A 12,180-nucleotide genomic window follows, 5' to 3' on the forward strand; every position below is an offset into this window, starting at 1 on the left:
TAGCCCTACTTCTTCTAGCTTAATTGTTAACTCATCGATCAGTTCAGGATTATTTAATTGGCTTCCAGCAAGCAATATATCATCCATGTAATGATATATTATATACTGAGGCCATTTCTCTCGTACCGGTTTTAATGCCCAATCCACAAAAAGTTGACACATTGTTGGGGAATTTTTCATACCTTGTGGCAATACCCGTCCAATGATATCGTTTCATTGGTTCAGCTTTGTTAACAGATGGCACCGAAAAGGCAAATCGCATCGCATCCTGTTCATGCAAAGGAATGGTAAAGAAACAATCTTTTAAATCAATTATCAAAATGTCCCAGTCTCGCGGAATCATGCTCGGGGATGGCAACCCAGGCTGAAGGGCTCCCATGTCTTCCATAATTGTTGAGGATTTCTTGGCTGGGCAAAGGAATGTGAGCAATCCAGCCGTTAGGTGGGAACGAAGCATAAGTTTACAAAACGCTGGAGCAGACAAGGATGCTGTGTCCTTGTACGCTGGGAAAAAGGAAGATAAGAAGAGCCTGACAAACAGCACCTGGATGCTGAAGAATGAGATAAGTGACTGCTGGACACCTCGTGAAGAAGCTTGCTCAGCCAATAGAGAATAAGATAGTGTCGCGTGAAACGGGGTATTGTACCAATTAGAGTATTGTATAGGGCGCGTGCACAAGTGCATAAGGTATATAACTGTATCAAATGTTGTAGTAAATGGACTTCACTTGATCACATTGGTCTCTGTGTGATGTCCCTCCGCAACACATAATCTCATTTATTTTTCTTAAATCATGTAAAAGTCTCCACTTTCCACTTTTCTTTGGGATTATGAACACAGGTGTATTCCAGGGACTCGTTGTTGGTCTAATATGTCCCTTTTCCAATTGCTCCTGTACCAGCTCCTGCAGTTTAGCAACCTTTTCCTGGGTTAGCGGCCACTGATCTACCCAAACCGGATCATCAGTTTTCCATTTTAATTTAAGGGTTGGTCGCTCTTCAATGGCCGCTCCACAAAATGCTTAGGATTGCTGACAATGGTACAACTCATCTGCCCTAATACATCCCACCCCAACAAGTTAACTGGTATAGGAGCAATGTAGGGACGCACTGAGCAAACATAACCATTAGGATTTTTGCATTTTAATGTTACTGCACTTTGCATGGTGGTTGATGTTCCACCCACCCCCACGAGTCCATGGGCTGGATTGACCAGCTGCCAACTTGATGGCCAGTCTTTGCTTGAAATTATTGTCACATCTGCTCCTGTATCAACTAATAGCTGACAGGTCCAGAATTTAGGTTGATCTTGAGGGTGTAAAAACTGAATTTGCAAAGTTGGCTTTCTTTGTCCAATATCTAGAGCCCAGAAAATCTCCGGTTCTCCCGTGGAACCAAAAACCCTCTGTCCCCCTATGTTGTTGTAGAGCATTGGGAACGTGAGCTTGAAAAGGAACGAGTTGTGCAATTCGGCTTCCAGCTGGAATGTTAACCGGTGGCATAGGTCTCCATACCATAACTTGAATTTGTCCTGTGAAATCAGAGTCAATTACTCCTGGCAAAACAAACAATCCTTTCCTAGTTGTTGATGATCGTCCTACTAATAACGCACTCAGTCCGAACCCTAATGGTCCACATGTAGTTGTTGGAATACACTGCACGGTTGTATCAAAAAAGCGTTGTTTCTACTTCTGTGTCCAGGTCCACTCCGGCACTGCCTGCTGTCCGGGCGGAGAGGCTTGCCAAGCAGCCCGAGGGGCCGGTGCTATTTGTGTCGTCGCGCGGTTCACCGGCGCACTCTGCTGGCCGTTTCCCGCCATAGGTGGTAGTGGAGAGCTATTGTTATGATATTTAGAACGGCAAACACGAGCCGTATGGCCACCCTTCTGGCATCTTGCACAAACCTGAACTGGCGTTACAGGTATAATGTTGCTTTTACCGTGTTTAATTAATTGTGTTCATAGATCTTTGCAAAGGGCAATACAGCAGGTGTTAATTGTTGAAAAACAAAAAAGGGGGAATTGTGGGGACATATTTAGCTAAGGGTCGCAAGAGCATTCCAGACGCCTTTAGAAGACCTTGAACAGAAGATGATAATAAAGCCAATTAGAAGAACACAGGTGCGCATTCCACGATAAAGGGAACTTGGCACAAAGAACCTCAAATTCGGCAGTTTATCTTGACCAATTAGACTGAGACAAGTTTCACATGTTTTAGTTGGTATAACCAATTATGCCTTATGTTTATGCGCGTGTACAGTGTTGGTATAACCAATTATGCCTTATGTATATGCGCGTGTACAGAGATGGTATAACCAATCATATTCTATGCTTGTGCGTGTGTACAATGACTTTGCAGAATATGTGATTATAAATATGTGTGTGTTTTAGCAATAAAGGGTCGTCTGTTGTCTGCTTTCAAGATTACAGGCATCCGTTTATTTCTACCTCCTGCAAATGGTGACGCCGACATGGCCCTGAGAGCGCAGAAGACGCGGCAGGAGAAGCCCTGGTTGGAGGTACTGCTGTCGGCGGGACCGAAGCAGGGAAGCTGAGCCTAGGCTGAGAAGACAACTGAAAGGAAGGTGAGCAACCAGTGGCAGTATGGGGCGATATGGGGAGAGATTTGAAGGAATCAGACAGGGCGGCGGGCACTGCTCCATTGTTAGAAGGGGATGTGCTGGAACTTGTAGGCTATAAACCTTGGGAGGCCTGATAAGGGAAACAGAGAGGCGCCGATGTGTTGGAGAATTACTGACCTGTGAGTCATGCTTGATAAAGGGCTGGAACTTAGAGTCTTTTGCAAAAATAGCTTAGTTGCTGACAGTCCAATTGCTAAAGTTTAAGTAGCTACCAATTAGCGCGCGCTGATAAGAACTTTGGAGTATAACCACCAATCAGTTTAAAAACCGCATCTTCTAATTTTCTATATAAACGAGTGTTATATACAATAAACCGACACTCTTTGCTTGCATCAAGCTGTGTCCCATCTCTCAATCGCGGCAAATTGGTGACCCCGATGTGATAGGGTCCAGGAACCACCTATCTGCGTGGCATGCTGCGAGTCCCACAGAACGTTGAATGAGCTGCTGAAAGGAAGCAGGAGCCGGACGGCCTGAAATCCCTCTGGAGTTGAGAGGTGAGCTGTGGGAAACATGGGGAATCAAGCGTCTTCCCCGGAAAGAGACGTATATGAGCTTATGAAAACTCTTCTTCAAAAGCATGGGAAAGTTATCTCCGGGCATGATCTTAAAGCCATGCTTAAATGGGTACAAATGAAGATACCCGCTGTAACTGCTTCTAGTATCTTTACGCGGGAACTTTGGGATGATGTGGGGGTGAAGTTGTGGGACTCTGCCACATCGGGGGATGTAGAAGCACAGCGTATGCTTCCGTGGTGGAGGATCATTTTTCAAACCCTAAAAGCTCAAGAGGAGAGTGATAATGGCGACATAAAGACTAAAGGGAATGCCCCCACAGTCCCTTCTCTGCCTTCGGAAAGTCAAAATTGCCGAGGACCCCCAGAGGTCGGCGCTGCGGAGGAGGACCCCTTTGATCTGGGGCCGGTAGACCCCGAGAAGGAGCCAGACTTATATCCTCCTGACCCACACGACGTGTGGGCTAACATAAGACGCCAAGCCTTAAAGGAAGGAGATCTCGAGATTGCCAAAATGATAGTTGCCCCCGTAATCTATCAGGGCCGGGGGGTACAATGGGAAGCCTTATCCTTTCCCGTAATTAAGGAACTGCGCCATACCGTCACTGAGCACGGGCTTTCCTCTCCTTATTTCGTGAGCCTGTTATCTTCTGTTTTTGATACTTATGTTATGACTCCTCATGATTTAAAGTGTCTAGCAAAATTACTGTTAACTCCGACTCAGTTTACGCTGTGGGAGTCACATTGGAGGGGGGGGCTCCAGGCACTTCTTCTCACGTTTGCGGGTCATGCTGATCCAATTGTGGCTGCATTAACCATAGAACATCTTACCGGCACCGGTCAGCACGCTGATCCGGTAGCCCAGGCACGGGATATCCCTCGGGAGGCTCTTGTAGCGGTCCATGAAGAAGCGAAAAAGGCTTTTTTTAAGGTCCCTGACACACAAAAGCCACAGAAAGCTTTTACAACTATTACTCAAGGACCCCGAGAGCCCTATATGCAATTTATTGATAGATTAAAACAGGCTCTGGAGCGTCAGATAGGCAATGCGGAAGCGCGAGAAATTTTGTTGTTGAAACTGGCTGTAGAAAATGCTAATGTGGATTGTAAAAAGCTCCTGAAATCCTTCCCTAAACCGAATCCTACACTGATTGAAATGGTGGAAGCTTGTAATAGAATTGGCACTGTGGATCATAAATTTGAGGCCATGGCTACTGCCTTTGCAGCCATGCGCGGTCCGTCAGGTTTGGGGAATTGCTACGGCTGTGGCAAACCAGGGCATTTAAAAAAGAACTGCCTGGCTATGAATACGGAAGCTAGGTACCAAGCCCCTGGGGTTTGCCCTAGATGCCGAAAAGGGCATCATTATGCTAATCAATGTCGGTCTAAGTATGATTTTCAGGGTCAACTGATACAGGGAAACCGGTCGCGGAGCGCGGGGTGGCGACGCGCGCAGACACAAGTACCGCAGCCTACGTTCCAACTCCCACGGAGGGAAGCAGCAGTGCCTCAAGTCTTCGTCCAGCAACAGCCGGGAGTGCCGGATTGGACCTGGCAACCGCCCACACAGTAACGTTACTTGATTGTTCAGTTCACTTGCTGTCGACAAATATCTCGGGACCCTTGCCCCCAAAAACACAAGCGCTGTTGTTAGGGAGATCATCTACCACATTATCAGGGCTTTTTGTATTACCAGGGGTCGTTGATTCTGATAGTACTGATGAAATTAAAATTATGGCTTGGACTCCGTTTCCTCCCTGCACGATACCTAAAGGTAGTCGTGTAGCGCAATTAATATTGATTCCGGTGGGGACGAACTCCCCCATTCCTAGTCAATCTCCTCAAAGGCGGGGAGGGTTTGGGTCTACAGGGAACCCACAAATTCTATGGGTGCAATCTATTTCTTAGAACCGACCCGTATGTCAATGTACCCTTATCCACGGAGGGCAACAAGTAATACTAAATGGAATTATTGATACTGGAGCCGATGTCACGGTAATATCTCTGGCTAAGTGGCCTCCACAATGGCCTCTGGCTAATGTTTCCCATGTATTGGCTGGAATTGGAGGAACTGGTAACAGCCACCAAAGTGTGGAATTAATCCAAATCCAAGGTCCAGAGGGGCATATAGCCTCTGTTAAACCTTTTGTGTTACCCGTCCCTATGATTCTGTGGGGGCGTGATGTGCTGTCCCAGTGGGGAATGTCCATTCGGACCCATTTTTAGAAGGGGCCATTGAAGCGCACGACACCCTTAAATTGACATGGAAGACCAATACCCCTATTTGGGTAGATCAATGGCCCCTACCACTGGAAAAGCTTTGCGCCCTCCAAGAATTAGTTATGGAACAGTTAACAAAAGGGCATATTGTGCCTTCTACCAGTCCTTGGAACTCGCCTATTTTTGTAATTAAAAAACAAACCGGCAGGTGGCGCTTGCTCCACGACCTCAGAAAAATTAATGACGCTATGGAAGACATGGGAGCCCTCCAACCAGGACTCCCGTCCCCCACTATGATTCCTCGAAATTGGTATTTGACTGTTATTGACCTTAAAGATTGCTTTTTTAATATCCCACTACACTCCGAGGATGCTCCTAAATTTGCCTTTTCAGTTCCAAGCGTCAACATGCAAGCCCCGTTGCAAAGATACCAGTGGGTTGTGCTGCCACAAGGAATGAAGAATAGTCCTACAATTTGTCAGTGGTATGTAGCTAAAGTACTTAGTCCGGTTAGGATTGCGATGCCTAGTGTCTTGTTATACCATTATATGGATGACATCTTGGTGGCCGCACAACATCACGAGGTCATGGAGGAAGCTGTAGCCCTTGTCACGGCTGCCGTCAACTCGGCAGGCCTCTGTATTGCGCCGGAAAAAATTCAAAAAATACCACCATGGAAGTACTTAGGTTGGCGCATCAGGGCTCAAACTATAGTTCCTCAACCCTTACAGATACAGACAAACATTAGAAACTTGCATGATGTACAGAAATTATTGGGAACAATCAATTGGGTCCGACCGCTGTTGGGAATTTCTAATGCGGACTTAAGTCCTTTATTTGAACTGCTTAAAGGGGATACTGACTTATGTTCCCCCCGCAGTCTTAGCTCTGAAGCCGTTGACTCTTTGCAAAGGGTTGCCACAGCGATCGCCAACAGGCAAGCCCACCGGTGGGCCCCTGAATTACCCTTTTATCTCATTATTTTAAACCCTGCTCGACGGCCTCATGCACTGATCTTTCAATGGGATCCTCAGAAATCAGACCCACTGTTAATTATTGAATGGATTTTTTTGCCAAATCAATCCACAAAAACTATTTTGACACAGCATGAGATGTTTGCTTCTTTGATAATTAAAGCCAGACAACGCTTACTAACATTATCAGGAATAGACTTTACTTGTATCTGCCTACCTGTGACAAACATGTATTTACAATGGCTTTATCAGCAGTCAGACGTTTTTAGTATGGCATTGGCAGACTATATGGGTCAACTCACATCCCACCCACCTCCGCATAAGCTGTTAAACGCCAATGTTCATTTGATATCCAGGCCGAAGAAAAGTGACCAGCCGTTACAAGCCCTTACTGTATTTACAGACGGGTCTGGGAAATCACACAAATCAGTCATCTTGTGGTGGGATGACCACCATGGACGATGGGACTCAGACATAGAGACTGTTCCTGGTTCTCCCCAGATAGTGGAACTGACTGCAGTTGTTCGGGTTTTTCGGAGGTGGTCCACACCACTTAACCTTATCACTGATTCAGCTTATGTTGCAGGGATTGTTGAGCGAGCTGAAGCGTCTGTATTATGTGATATCTCACATTCTGAACTGTTTGTTTTATTACAAGAACTTATCTTTCTTTTGGATTCTCGCCCTCACCCCTATTTTGTTATGCATGTCAGATCGCATACTTCTTTGCCTGGTTTTATTGCAGAAGGGAACCGACGAGCAGATATGCTGACGCTACCAGTACAAGTATTGCCGGATCGCATAGCACAAGCTAAACTCAGCCATTCCTTTTTTCACCAAAATGCTGGAGGTCTCAAACGACAGTTTGGACTCACCTCCCAACAAGCGTCTGATATTATCGCCGTGTGTCCTGACTGCCAAAGGCATTCTTTCCCATCGATAGCAGGAGGGGTTAATCCTAGAGGTCTACAAAGCTTACAACTATGGCAAACAGATGTTACGCATTATCCGGAATTTGGTAAATTGAAATATGTTCATTCTTCTATTGACACCTTTTCAGGTGCTTTGTTTTCTTCTTGCCACACAGGAGAGAAGGCGCGTGACGTCCGTAAACATTTAATGCGTGCCTTTGCCACCTTGGGCATACCCTCACAAATAAAAACGGACAATGGCCCTGCATATGTCTCAACTGCAACGAAAGCCTTTCTTAACTCCTGGGGTGTGACTCACATTACTGGCATCCCTCATTTCCCTACAGGTCAATCTCTAATTGAACGTTCTCACCAGTCTTTGAAGCGCTTACTACAACAACAAAAAGGGGGAGTAGGGATTGCCATCCCTGAGGAACGATTACAAAAAGCTTTGTATGTTTTTAACTTCTTGAATTGTTCTTTGCTAGATAATAATCCTCCGATAGTTCGACATTTTAACGCGAATCCTTCATTCGAGACACGAGTTAAAGCCCCAGTGTTGGTTCGCGACCCAGAAACAGGTAAAATAATGGGACCATATCCTCTTGTCACGTGGGGAAGAGGTTATGCTTGTGTCTCCACAGAGAAAGGCCCCAGGTGGATTCCAGCAAAGAACGTGTGTCCTTTCTGTGAATCCCTGCCTCAAGCGCCTGACGAGCCCGGCGGGGACTCTGCTCCACCCCCAGATCATCCTCCTGAACAACAACTCCCTGACTTTCTTGAGGCTATGGAGGACACCTATGGAACTTCATAAGCCGTCTTTATTCTCTTACTGCTTTTTTTACCCTGCTTGTTACAATGTTTGCAACAATTGATAGAGCGCTCCATGAAAAAGATTTTTTTTTTTCTGCAACAGGAGGGGGGAGATGTGGGGAGAGATTTGAAGGAATCAGACAGGGCGGCGGGCACTGCTCCATTGTTAGAAGGGGATGTGCTGGAACTTGTAGGCTATAAACCTTGGGAGGCCTGATAAGGGAAACAGAGAGGCGCCGATGTGTTGGAGAATTACTGACCTGTGAGTCATGCTTGATAAAGGGCTGGAACTTAGAGTCTTTTGCAAAAATAGCTTAGTTGCTGACAGTCCAATTGCTAAAGTTTAAGTAGCTACCAATTAGCGCGCGCTGATAAGAACTTTGGAGTATAACCACCAATCAGTTTAAAAACTGCATCTTCTAATTTTCTATATAAACGAGTGTTATATACAATAAACCGACACTCTTTGCTTGCATCAAGCTGTGTCCCGTCTCTCAATCGCGGCAGGACAGAACATGTCCTCGGAGGAAAGGGCAATAGTCAGACTCCTACTGCATATACTCTCTTAGAGAGGAATTAAATGTAATGAATCCTCCGTGAGAAGGTTATTGAAATGGTGCCGAGTTCAGGGCTATCCTGCTGAAACGGCTACCACATTTGAGCCTGATATTTGGGCGGAAATTGGAACAAAATTACGGGATGCGATCTCTAAAGGGGATCAACACGCTGAAGAACTGGTTATTACTTGGCGGTTGCTTTTTGACAATATATGATCCTTACGGGCAGAAAGAAAGGTGGCAGTGGAGGCAAATTCGATTTTGAATCCAACAGTATCGGTGTCGGTAAATGGCGATGAGGACAGACACGATACCAATGAGTCATCTTGTTTGCATTGTCCCTCTGACTGTACTTGTCATAAAATGACATTACCGGATGGTTCAGTAAAAGATACACCGGAGCCAAAAAAAGACATTGCCACCTATTCTACCACCAAACCCTGAGAAAGAAATACGCCCGATTAAGCCATCTACGGATTTATATCCACCTTTACCTGACGATAATGATAATTGGCCAGAAACTCCGCGAGACAATATTTCTTTAGAAAAAGAAAAACCGCCGCCAAGTTACGATGTAGCTGAAGACTTGGGCTGTGACCCGAGAAATTCCTGGAGAGAAATACATAAGAAAGCAGCAAGCGAGGGAGTGGTCATTCCTCATGCTTATCCTGTTATAGTGAGGGCAAATGATACAAATGAACGGAATCCCTTTTCATGGGATTTGATAAAAGAAGTGCGCAAGTCAGTCCATAATTATGGGCTGACGGCTCCTTACACTGAAGCGCTGCTCGACAATATTTTCGGAGCTCAACTTTTGACTCCGTATGATTGTGATCAATTAGCCAGCATGCTATTAAAGCCAACTCAGAAAATGTTGTGGAGAGACAGATGGAGGGGACTGTGTGAAGAAGTTGCTATAAAAAAATTTGGATAGACCCAATGATGACCCCATGAAGGCAATAGGGATAGATCACCTTATTGGGACTGGCAATTTTACCGATCCAAGATTACAGGCAGGGTTTCCCATAGAGGCCTTGAGAACCGCTTCAGTAATGGCGTTTAAAGCAATGATGACTCTGCCAGAAGAAGGTAAAAATGTTATGTCGTTCACGCAGATTAAGCAGGGTCCCCAGGAATCGTACATGTCCTTCATTGACAGACTGAGATGCACTAACTAAACAAGTATCGAGTGTGGAGGCTCAGAATGCTTTGGCGCTAAAATTGGCAGTAGAGAATGCAAATGCTGACTGTAAAAAGCTTTTGATGGCATTACCCAGAAATGCCAGCCTTGTCGATATGGTCGAAGCATGTAACAAGACTGGAACTACATCATTCCAAATGAATGCATTAGCAGAAGCGTTTGCGGTTGCACTTAGAGGGGATTAAAAAATGTTACAATTGTGGAAAGCCCGGCCATTTAAAAGCACAATGTCTGGCTAAAGGGAAACCGGGACAAAATCACTTGCAGTATCAACAACAAACTGTAACGCCAGTTCAGGTTTGTGCAAGATGCCAGAAGGGTGGCCATACGGCTCGTGTTTGCCGTTCTAAATATCATAACAATAGCTCTCCACTACCACCTATGGCGGGAAACGGCCAGCAGAGTGCGCCGGTGAACCGCGCGACGACACAAATAGCACCGGCCCCTCGGGCTGCTTGGCAAGCCTCTCCGCCCGGACAGCAGGCAGTGCCGGAGTGGACCTGGACACAGAAGTAGAAACAACGCTTTTTTGATACAACCGTGCAGTGTATTCCAACAACTACATGTGGACCATTAGGGTTCGGACTGAGTGCGTTATTAGTAGGACGATCATCAACAACTAGGAAAGGATTGTTTGTTTTGCCAGGAGTAATTGACTCTGATTTCACAGGACAAATTCAAGTTATGGTATGGAGACCTATGCCACCGGTTAACATTCCAGCTGGAAGCCGAATTGCACAACTCGTTCCTTTTCAAGCTCACGTTCCCAATGCTCTACAACAACATAGGGGGACAGAGGGTTTTTGGTTCCACGGGAGAACCGGAGATTTTCTGGGCTCTAGATATTGGACAAAGAAAGCCAACTTTGCAAATTCAGTTTTTACACCCTCAAGATCAACCTAAATTCTGGACCTGTCAGCTATTAGTTGATACAGGAGCAGATGTGACAATAATTTCAAGCAAAGACTGGCCATCAAGTTGGCAGCTGGTCAATCCAGCCCATGGACTCGTGGGGGTGGGTGGAACATCAACCACCATGCAAAGTGCAGTAACATTAAAATGCAAAAATCCTAATGGTTATGTTTGCTCAGTGCGTCCCTACATTGCTCCTATACCAGTTAACTTGTTGGGGCGGGATGTATTAGGGCAGATGAGTTGTACCATTGTCAGCAATCCTAAGCATTTTGTGGAGCGGCCATTGAAGAGCGACCAACCCTTAAATTAAAATGGAAAACTGATGATCCGGTTTGGGTAGATCAGTGGCCGCTAACCCAGGAAAAGGTTGCTAAACTGCAGGAGCTGGTACAGGAGCAATTGGAAAAGGGACATATTAGACCAACAACGAGTCCCTGGAATACACCTGTGTTCATAATCCCAAAGAAAAGTGGAAAGTGGAGACTTTTACATGATTTAAGAAAAATAAATGAGATTATGTGTTGCGGAGGGACATCACACAGAGACCAATGTGATCAAGTGAAGTCCATTTACTACAACATTTGATACAGTTATATACCTTATGCACTTGTGCACGCGCCCTATACAATACTCTAATTGGTACAATACCCCGTTTCACGCGACACTATCTTATTCTCTATTGGCTGAGCAAGCTTCTTCACGAGGTGTCCAGCAGTCACTTATCTCATTCTTCAGCATCCAGGTGCTGTTTGTCAGGCTCTTCTTATCTTCCTTTTTCCCAGCGTACAAGGACACAGCATCCTTGTCTGCTCCAGCGTTTTGTAAACTTATGCTTCGTTCCCACCTAACGGCTGGATTGCTCACATTCCTTTGCCCAGCCAAGAAATCCTCAACAATTATGGAAGACATGGGAGCCCTTCAGCCTGGGTTGCCATCCCCGAGCATGATTCCGCGAGACTGGGACATTTTGATAATTGATTTAAAAGATTGTTTCTTTACCATTCCTTTGCATGAACAGGATGCGATGCGATTTGCCTTTTCGGTGCCATCTGTTAACAAAGCTGAACCAATGAAACGATATCATTGGACGGGTATTGCCACAAGGTATGAAAAATTCCCCAACGATGTGTCAACTTTTTGTGGATTGGGCATTAAAACCGGTACGAGAGAAATGGCCTCAGTATATAATATATCATTACATGGATGATATATTGCTTGCTGGAAGCCAATTAAATAATCCTGAACTGATCGATGAGTTAACAATTAAGCTAGAAGAAGTAGGGCTACAGATTGCACCAGAAAAGGTTCAATGTCAATCTCCCTGGAATTATTTGGGTTGGAAAATTACGCAAACAGCTATTTTCCCACAAAAACTGCAATTGAGAACAGAAATCAAGACATTAAATGATGTTCAAAAGTTGGTAGGAGACCTA

This window comes from Haliaeetus albicilla, chromosome W (assembly GCF_947461875.1).
Source record: "Haliaeetus albicilla chromosome W, bHalAlb1.1, whole genome shotgun sequence".
Taxonomy (NCBI): domain Eukaryota; kingdom Metazoa; phylum Chordata; class Aves; order Accipitriformes; family Accipitridae; genus Haliaeetus; species Haliaeetus albicilla.